The sequence below is a fragment of the Haliotis rubra genome, unplaced genomic scaffold (genome assembly GCF_003918875.1).
Source record: "Haliotis rubra isolate DU_JTF1 unplaced genomic scaffold, ASM391887v1 Scf776, whole genome shotgun sequence".
NCBI classification, from domain to species: domain Eukaryota; kingdom Metazoa; phylum Mollusca; class Gastropoda; order Lepetellida; family Haliotidae; genus Haliotis; species Haliotis rubra.
This window is the reverse complement of record NW_025767497.1, coordinates 353,288-361,264: the sequence shown is the minus strand read 5'-3', so window position 1 is coordinate 361,264 and position 7,977 is coordinate 353,288. Positions and strand designations below refer to the sequence as shown.

Below are 7,977 nucleotides of genomic sequence, written 5' to 3'. Positions count from 1 at the left end.
AGACCATGAAGCAAGCCCCCTGATGAAGCCACCACTCACTACTCACACCTACATCCAGGGTAGAGAGGTACCCCACTCACTTCTGATACCTACATCGAAGGGAGATGGATACACCACTCACCACTGATACCTACATCCATCCTATATCTACGTCCGTTTAATAAGGGGTCTGTCTTCAGTAAGATTTATGTTTTGTAAGATATGCCATGTTGTCAGTAAGGACCTTTCATCTACACCAAGGAGTACCAATATAACCATTCTCTGCAATTAAATCTAGCTTGCATAAACCAGTGCTGATAGTGTGAGTGAGAGGTCCGCCAAGGACGGCAGGGGCAGTGCACTCCATTCTCAATTTCTCACGTCGCTTCCGTTGCTTCCGCCAGCCACGCACATGGTCAAAGGGGAGACAACTTTTACCCACAAATGCACACATTGTGCTCATACTTGGTACATCGGTGTCTTACAACGTTGTCCTTGAACTCCCTCTTCAATTATGGAGGCGTTCGCGTGAACATTCCACTAATCACTGTCTAACAAGGTAGGCCCAGATATGATAAAACTGTCCCGAAAGCATGAATCGGCAATTATTGTTGAAATTATTTCCTGTCTTACTTTGGTTGCTTTTATTTAAAACTGTCGGAACAACACTCATTACCACTTCTAAATTTCCCAATACAACCAAGATTACACATCCAAGGAAGTGTCAGATAGCATCATCTATTTATTGCTTATCGGTTTCATTTGTCAGAATAACAAAAAGTATTACCGCCTAACATAAATGGCTCAGTTTGAAGCCAAGCGGAGTTATCGCCCTTTTCTTGAGCTTGTGCATGCACGTCGCTGTCTTCATTTGAGAGCTTGGTAATAACAACTCGGTTTCTGTCACCTAGTCAATGTATTTAACTACATCAAAGTGCAATAATATCGGTTATAAATATAGTTTTCTACAAACGAGTGGTTGGTAGTGTGAGTGAGTTAGGGAGTTCTACACTTATTTAAGAATTCTATATTCAGCAAGGTTAATATTTTATCCATCAAAGTGCAATAATATCGGCTTTTGACAAACCAGTCTTTTATAGAGTGAGTTAGTGGTTTATGACTCACTCACTCACTCACTTAGGGAGCTGTCCACTTGGTGGAATAGCTATCTTCAGGAAGGCTGTCTATTACAGATGCCTGTTACACAATACCCTGTTGTCAGCACGTAGCTTTGTATCTCCATCAAAGCGCAATAATATCGGCTTAGCCCCTCCTCCCTGTCCTACTCCCACCTGTCTGATACTAACCCAACAAGGGTAGCCCGTCCACCCTGTCTGAGTCTAACCCAACAAGGGTAGCCCATCCTCCTGTCTGATACAAACCCAACAAGGGTAGCCCGTCCTCCCTGTCTGATACTAACCCAACAAGGGTAGCCTGTCCTCCCTGTCTGATACAAACCCAACAAGGGTAGCCCGTCCACCCTGTCTGATACTAACCCAACAAGGGTAGCCCGTCCTCCTGTCTGATACTAACCCAACGGGTTAGAGAGTCTATCGTCCACCCCGTCTGATCTCAATCGTCCTGTCTGATGGCGAATAGGGTCGACGGGTAGGAGATATCGTGTTCTCAATCGTCCTGTGATGGCGGGACGTTCGAACTCTTACTGGTAGAGGCTTCTGATCCCTGGGGGTTAGGCTGAGGGGTGCTGGTCTCAAACGTAAACACACCTTCTAGCGTCGTGTGTTGTTGTGTTTTCGGTGGTAGTGAGTCTACAGGGGATCCTGATGGTTTCCTCTTCTCACTTACGCTCCTCGCTGCCTTGCCACCTGTCGTCCTGGACCTTTGCCGTCAATTTCTGCCCTTAGAAGGCATAGTTCTGCTCGAAAGATTCCCTTTCTTCGTATGTGCTACTACAATCACTTACAAGACGTGTAACAGATATATATCCCTTGCATGCACATTGATTTGAGTAAATGATCCACTAGAGTCGAGAGCTATCTTACATGCGACTGGTCGCGTCCATTTGGATTCTCTGTGTGCTACGGTTATAGCGATTCCACGTACAGAGGTCACAATGGCAAGCATCTCAAAGCACGTTCTCGTTCTCATGTGGAGTGTCTGTACACGTGTGCTTCGGAAACATCGTTTCTGTGTCGCAGCTTTGATTTTAAACTTCGCTATCGATGCAAGTTGTCTTCCAATGGGTTTTCTGTCCAAGTGAGAGTGTTGTACCTCCAGAATGTGACCAGTGATGATCCGGGTTAGAATTGTTCTTTATCATTCTCGTAAGAGGCGACTAACGGGATCGGGTGGTCAGGCCCTATGATGTGGTTAACGCATGTCAAATTGGATAGATTGATGCTCATGCTGTTGTTAACTGGATTTTATGGTCCATGTTTTATGTTTCTTGCTGGTGGTCTGTAAATAATCAAACTAATGTGCGCCGTGGTTGGGGATGGTGTAGACTAAGGCTTAGTCTCTGAATATATAATTTTGATAGTAACAAACAAGCCCATTTATATTGAAAAGGAGCCCTAGGGAGACCAGAGATTCAGAGACTAAGAACATCTGCATTGGGGCTACACGTGCTGGGGTCATTACCAATTAGAAGTCTCATCATACAACCATCAGATAACGCTATAAGTGAAAGGCATATTTATTGGCCCTCCTGTTAAGCCCTGTCCTATCTCCATGCTGTCATCACCTCATGTGGGCCGGTCAAGTGCCCCTACTGCCTAACATTTTACTGTTGGGAAACTTGCAGCCCACAATGTCACTTGGACACTAGATGACCAAGGTGCAAGATCTGTGTGGAACACCAACAAAATTATTTATGAATTTGAACTTATCTCCACATTCAAAAGTTTCCATTTGTATAATATGCGAAGAGGATATAGATAACCACCTTTTTTTAAACAAACTGTTCAATGGAAGTGAAAAGGCCAGCATCTGTCTTACGCTTGAAGATGTTCTGGGTATTTCTAGATACTAGATCATCCTCACTAGATTTCACCTTGCATGCCTCAATCACATCACGAAGGTAAACAGATTTAATTCCGAGATGCTGTGCCTTTAGAATTTGCTTCTTCACGAGAAGGCGACTAACGGGGTCGGGTGGTCAGGCTTGCTGACTTGGTTGACACATGTCATCGTATCCCAATTGCGTAGATGCTCATGCTGTTGACCACTGGATTGTCTGGTCCAGACTCGACTTATTTACAGACCACCGCCATATATGGAATATTACTGAATGCGGTGTAAACCCAAACTCACTCACTCACTCTTCATGAGTGCTAGGTCCCTGCCATATGTTTTACTGTTGAGCAATTAGATAAAAAAAGATACTCAAAACACACCCGAGTTTCACACAATAATCTTATATCAGGAATAAGAAAAATTACCCTTGTTTTAATTACAATTAAATCCTTAACCGCATTTACAATTGGGCTGCTATGTGTGGACCCAAGTCAGACAATGAAACAATACTTTCTACAACATAACATTCAGGAGGAACCTTTCCCCAAGATTTTGCTTGATTTGTCTCTTCAAGACCAGAAACTGTGCACAAGGCCTCCACTATAGCTTCATGTCACCCAATGTGCTTGTTAATTAAGAGTTGACAGATGAAAATGTGAGGCAAGATTCCAGACCACTGGTGAGGATGTTGGTCCGGCCAGCCATGGTAGTTGGATATGTTTACTTTGTAATCCGACCCCCCAAAGTGAGTTAGTTTTCTTGCAGATGTTAACAGACCCTGAACCTGAGGAAATCTAGACTTGCTTTATTTAGGGCTTTAGCACTGCAGAGAGGGCTTGGCAGTAGGGGAAATAATGTTGTTCAGGGACTGTGAGACAGACTAGGGATGGTGATAAAGCTCTATTCTTGTCCTAGCAATTACGTTCTTTACAAATGCACATGCAGTTTGTATTAATAAATCAAATGTATAGGAAGAGATGGAGAAAATACGCAAACCAAGATATGGCAATAAAGAGAATAATTAGTTCTACTGTCTTTTTATACTTGGCAAAGTGGTCATAAAATGTAATATGCATTCGCATCTGAATGATTGCTTGGAATAGTTGTTGTTTTTAAACTGATGACAGGAATGACGGAATGCGTCTTGCCCGGGTGTGATGACTCAGCGCCGATCAAGTCATTTATTCATCAAAACTTCTAGAGTCAACAAACGACACAAGCAATCTATACAAACTTACAAAAAAATATTCGATTCAACCTGGAAACATGGCATTGTAAATGATTTGCCTGAATTGAGATTGAGTGAGTGAGTGAGTTAATATTTAACGTCACATCGGCAATATTTCAGCCATATCGTGACGAGAACACTTGACATTGAAATAGAATATATATAGAGATTATAAAACCTGCCGACAAAGGACAGTAAAGCAACCAGAGTATCACAGATATATATGTAAAACTAGTAATTGAATCTAAAACATTTTAACTATAGGGGACAACACAATATAAAAATGGGCTCTAGATCGCCAACAACTGAAGGTAGATCACCATACTAGGAGCCATGGGGACTTACATTACTTTGGCTACCTTCATGGATCCTAGCTGGATTTACACCATCCCTTCAGCCGCTGGCGATTGTAGGAAAATTTAGCCAACAGTTAAAATAACAAAAATACTACGTTTAAAATGTGATATATTTTACTTTGAAAGTTTTGGGACTTACGTACCCGAATTGAGATTGAGGGGCAAAATACATTCCTTTATATCTACCAACAACGATTTCATTTCGAGTGAGTTCCACCCTGTCCAACCGGTGATGGTCCGGGTTAGAATGTGCCTTCAGTAACCCATGCTTGTCTCCCCGTGAAGGTCCGGGTTAGAATACGCCTTCAGTAACCCATGCTTGTCGTAAGAGGCGACTAACGCGATCGGATGGTCAGGCACGCTGACTTGGTTGACATATGTCATCGGTTCCCAATTGCGCAGATCGATGGTCATGCTGTTGGTCACTAGATTGTCTGGTTCACAACTAAAACTGAACTCACTCACTCACTCCATCCTATCCAAATAGTTTAGTCTCTCGCGGCAGCTTTCTATAAGGAATACGTTTTGGCATCAAATTGATCGTTGTTTTTAACATGTGCGTTGATGGCTCACGCTTTGTCAAAGATTTAAACATGTCATATCGTTTTGGTGCAGTGGTTAGCATGCTGGCCTCTCACGCCAAAGGCCCGGGTTCGAATCCCGGTGGAGACACCAACATTTGTGATCTAGGTCTCATATTATGTTGTGTCCCTGTCCACATTGCACTCAGTCCACCCAGCTGTTTAACATGGGTACCTGAGAAGCGGATGTACGGACCTATACGGTCCCCCAAAACGCTTAGTAGCTGCTTTAAAAGTACAATTCCGTCAGGGTAATAATGTAACGCCAGAGAACAGCATTGCGTTGGATCCTAGGCGCAAAAGTTAGCATTATTTAATTTAGCGCCTTGAGCATGCACTAGTTGCGTGGATATGTGCGCTATATAAATATCCTATAATTGTGGGTCTATTTCTTTTCGGGATACACAGATGGTTGCAATGTTGTCAGTGTCTCAGCCATTTGATCGATAACTCTCTCTAAACAATCCCAGACAATATTTCAACCTGGAAACGTTTTTAAGGATTTGTCTGAATTTTGATTGAGGGGCAAAATACATTCCTTTATATATCATCAACAACGATTTCATTTCTAGTGAGTTCCACCCTGTCCAATTAGTTTAGTCTCTTGAGGCAGTTTTCGATAAGTCAGATGTTTTGGCATCAAATTGATCGTCTTACTAAAGATTTTAACATGTGCGTTGATGGCTCACGTTTTGTCGATGATTTCAAAATGTCATATCGTTGTGGGTCAATTCTCTTTGGGATACACAGATGGTTGCAAATTTGTCAGTGTCTCAGACATTTGATCGATAACTCTCTCTAAACTATCCTAGACAAAAGTTTAGTCTCCAACGTTGATTTCAGAGCTATATTTACAGCTTAAACTTATATTTTAGTTCAAAAATTCCAAAAACATATAATTGTGTTTTTTTCAGATTCAGCACTTGATCTACTCTGATCTCCTTATCATTCTCGACAGGTTAGTCGGCATTTTAGAAGTTTACAAAGAGCTTTCTACTCGCCAAAATGACGTTGTCTTTTGCTGGCCACCACGTGGGCACAGCCGCTAATCCAAAATGTCGATGTTGTAGCTATTTGGCTCTTCACAAACCTTTATCAAAATTGTTTATCGCTTAAAGCAATTTCAAGTCACCCATCGAAAGTTATACTCGGGATCCTCTGCAAAATTGGTGAGAAACAAATCTGGTAATCAATAAACTTTAATGAACTTAAACCAACAATCCGTCAAACCTACTTGGGTTGTTCGTAGAGACATGATAAAGTCCATGAGGTATTAGCCCTAGTGTAATACCTCTGGAAGTCAATGAGGTACTGGCCCTAGTGTAACACCTCTGGAAGTCAATGAGGTACTGGCCCTAGTGTAACACCTCTGGAAGTCAATGAGGTACTGGCCCTAGTGTAACACCTCTGGAAGTCCTTGAGGTATTGGCCCTAGTGTAACACCTCTGGAAGTCAATGAAGTCCTTGAGGTACTGGCCCTAGTGTAACACCTCTGGAAGTCCATGAGGTATTGGCCCTAGTGTAACACCTCTGGCCCTAGTGAGGTAGGCCCTGTGTAACACCTCTGGAAGTCCATGAGGTATGTAACACCTCTGGCCCTACTGGCCCTGTAACACCTCTGGAAGTCAATGAGGTACTGGCCCTAGTGTAACACCTCACTGGAAGTCCTTGAGGTATTGGCCCTAGTGTACCACCTCTGGAAGTCAATGAGGTATTGGCCCTAGTGTAACACCTCTGGGAAGTCCATGAGGTATTGGCCCTAGTGTAACACCTCTGGAAGTCCATGAGGTATTGGCCCTAGTGTAACACCTCTGGAAGTCCATGAGGTATTGGCCCTAGTGTAACACCTCTGGAAGTCCTTGAGGTACTGGCCCTAGTGTAACACCTCTGGAAGTCAATGAGGTCAATGAGGTATTAGCCCTAGTGTAACACCTCTGGAAGTCAATGATGTACTGGCCCTAGTGTAACACCTCTGGAAGTCCTTGAGGTATTGGCCCTAGTGTAACACCTCTGGAAGTCCATGAGGTATTGGCCCTAGTGTAACACCTCTGGAAGTCAATGAGGTATTGGCCCTAGTGTAACACCTCTGGAAGTCCAGTGGAAGGTGAGGTATTGGCCCTAGTGTAACACCTCTGGAAGTCAATGAGGTATTGGCCCTAGTGTACCACCTCTGGAAGTCCTTGAGGTATTGGCCCTAGTGTAACACCTCTGGAAGTCCTTGAGGTACTGGCCCTAGTGTAACACCTCTGGAAGTCAATGAAGTATTGGCCCTAGTGTAACACCTCTGGAAGTCAATGATGTACTGGCCCTAGTGTACCTCTGGAACCTCTGGAAGTCCACCTCTGGAAGTCAATGAGGTGTGGCCCTAGTGTACCACCTCTGGAAGTCAATGAGGTATTGGCCCTAGTGTAACACCTCTGGAAGTCCATGAGGTATTGGCCCTAGTGTAACACCTCTGGAAGTCAATGAGGTACTGGCCCTAGTGTAACACCTCTGGAAGTCCTTGAGGTATTGGCCCTAGTGTAACACCTCTGGAAGTCAATGAGGTATTGGCCCTAGTGTAACACCTCTGGGAGTCCAGTCCATGAGGTATTGGCCCTAGTGTAACACCTCTGGAAGTCCTTGAGGTACTGGCCCTAGTGTAACACCTCTGGAAGTCAATGAGGTATTGGCCCTAGTGTAACACCTCTGGAAGTCCATGAGGTATTGGCCCTAGTGTAACACCTCTGGAAGTCCTTGAGGTACTGGCCCTAGTGTAACACCTCTGGAAGTCCATGAGGTATTGGCCCTAGTGTAACACCTCTGGAAGTCAATGAGGTACTGGCCCTAGTGTAACACCTCTGGAAGTCCTTGAGGT

At 43.7% G+C, this 7,977-nt stretch overlaps 1 non-coding gene across 1 annotated transcript; it reads left to right on the top strand.

Annotated features, from left to right (window-relative positions):
* Positions 1–5,142: 5,142 nt before the first annotated feature.
* Positions 5,143–5,211, top strand: Trnae-cuc. The gene has a single exon. It is a non-coding gene; the product is annotated as a tRNA-Glu (tRNA).
* Positions 5,212–7,977: the final 2,766 nt, after the last annotated feature.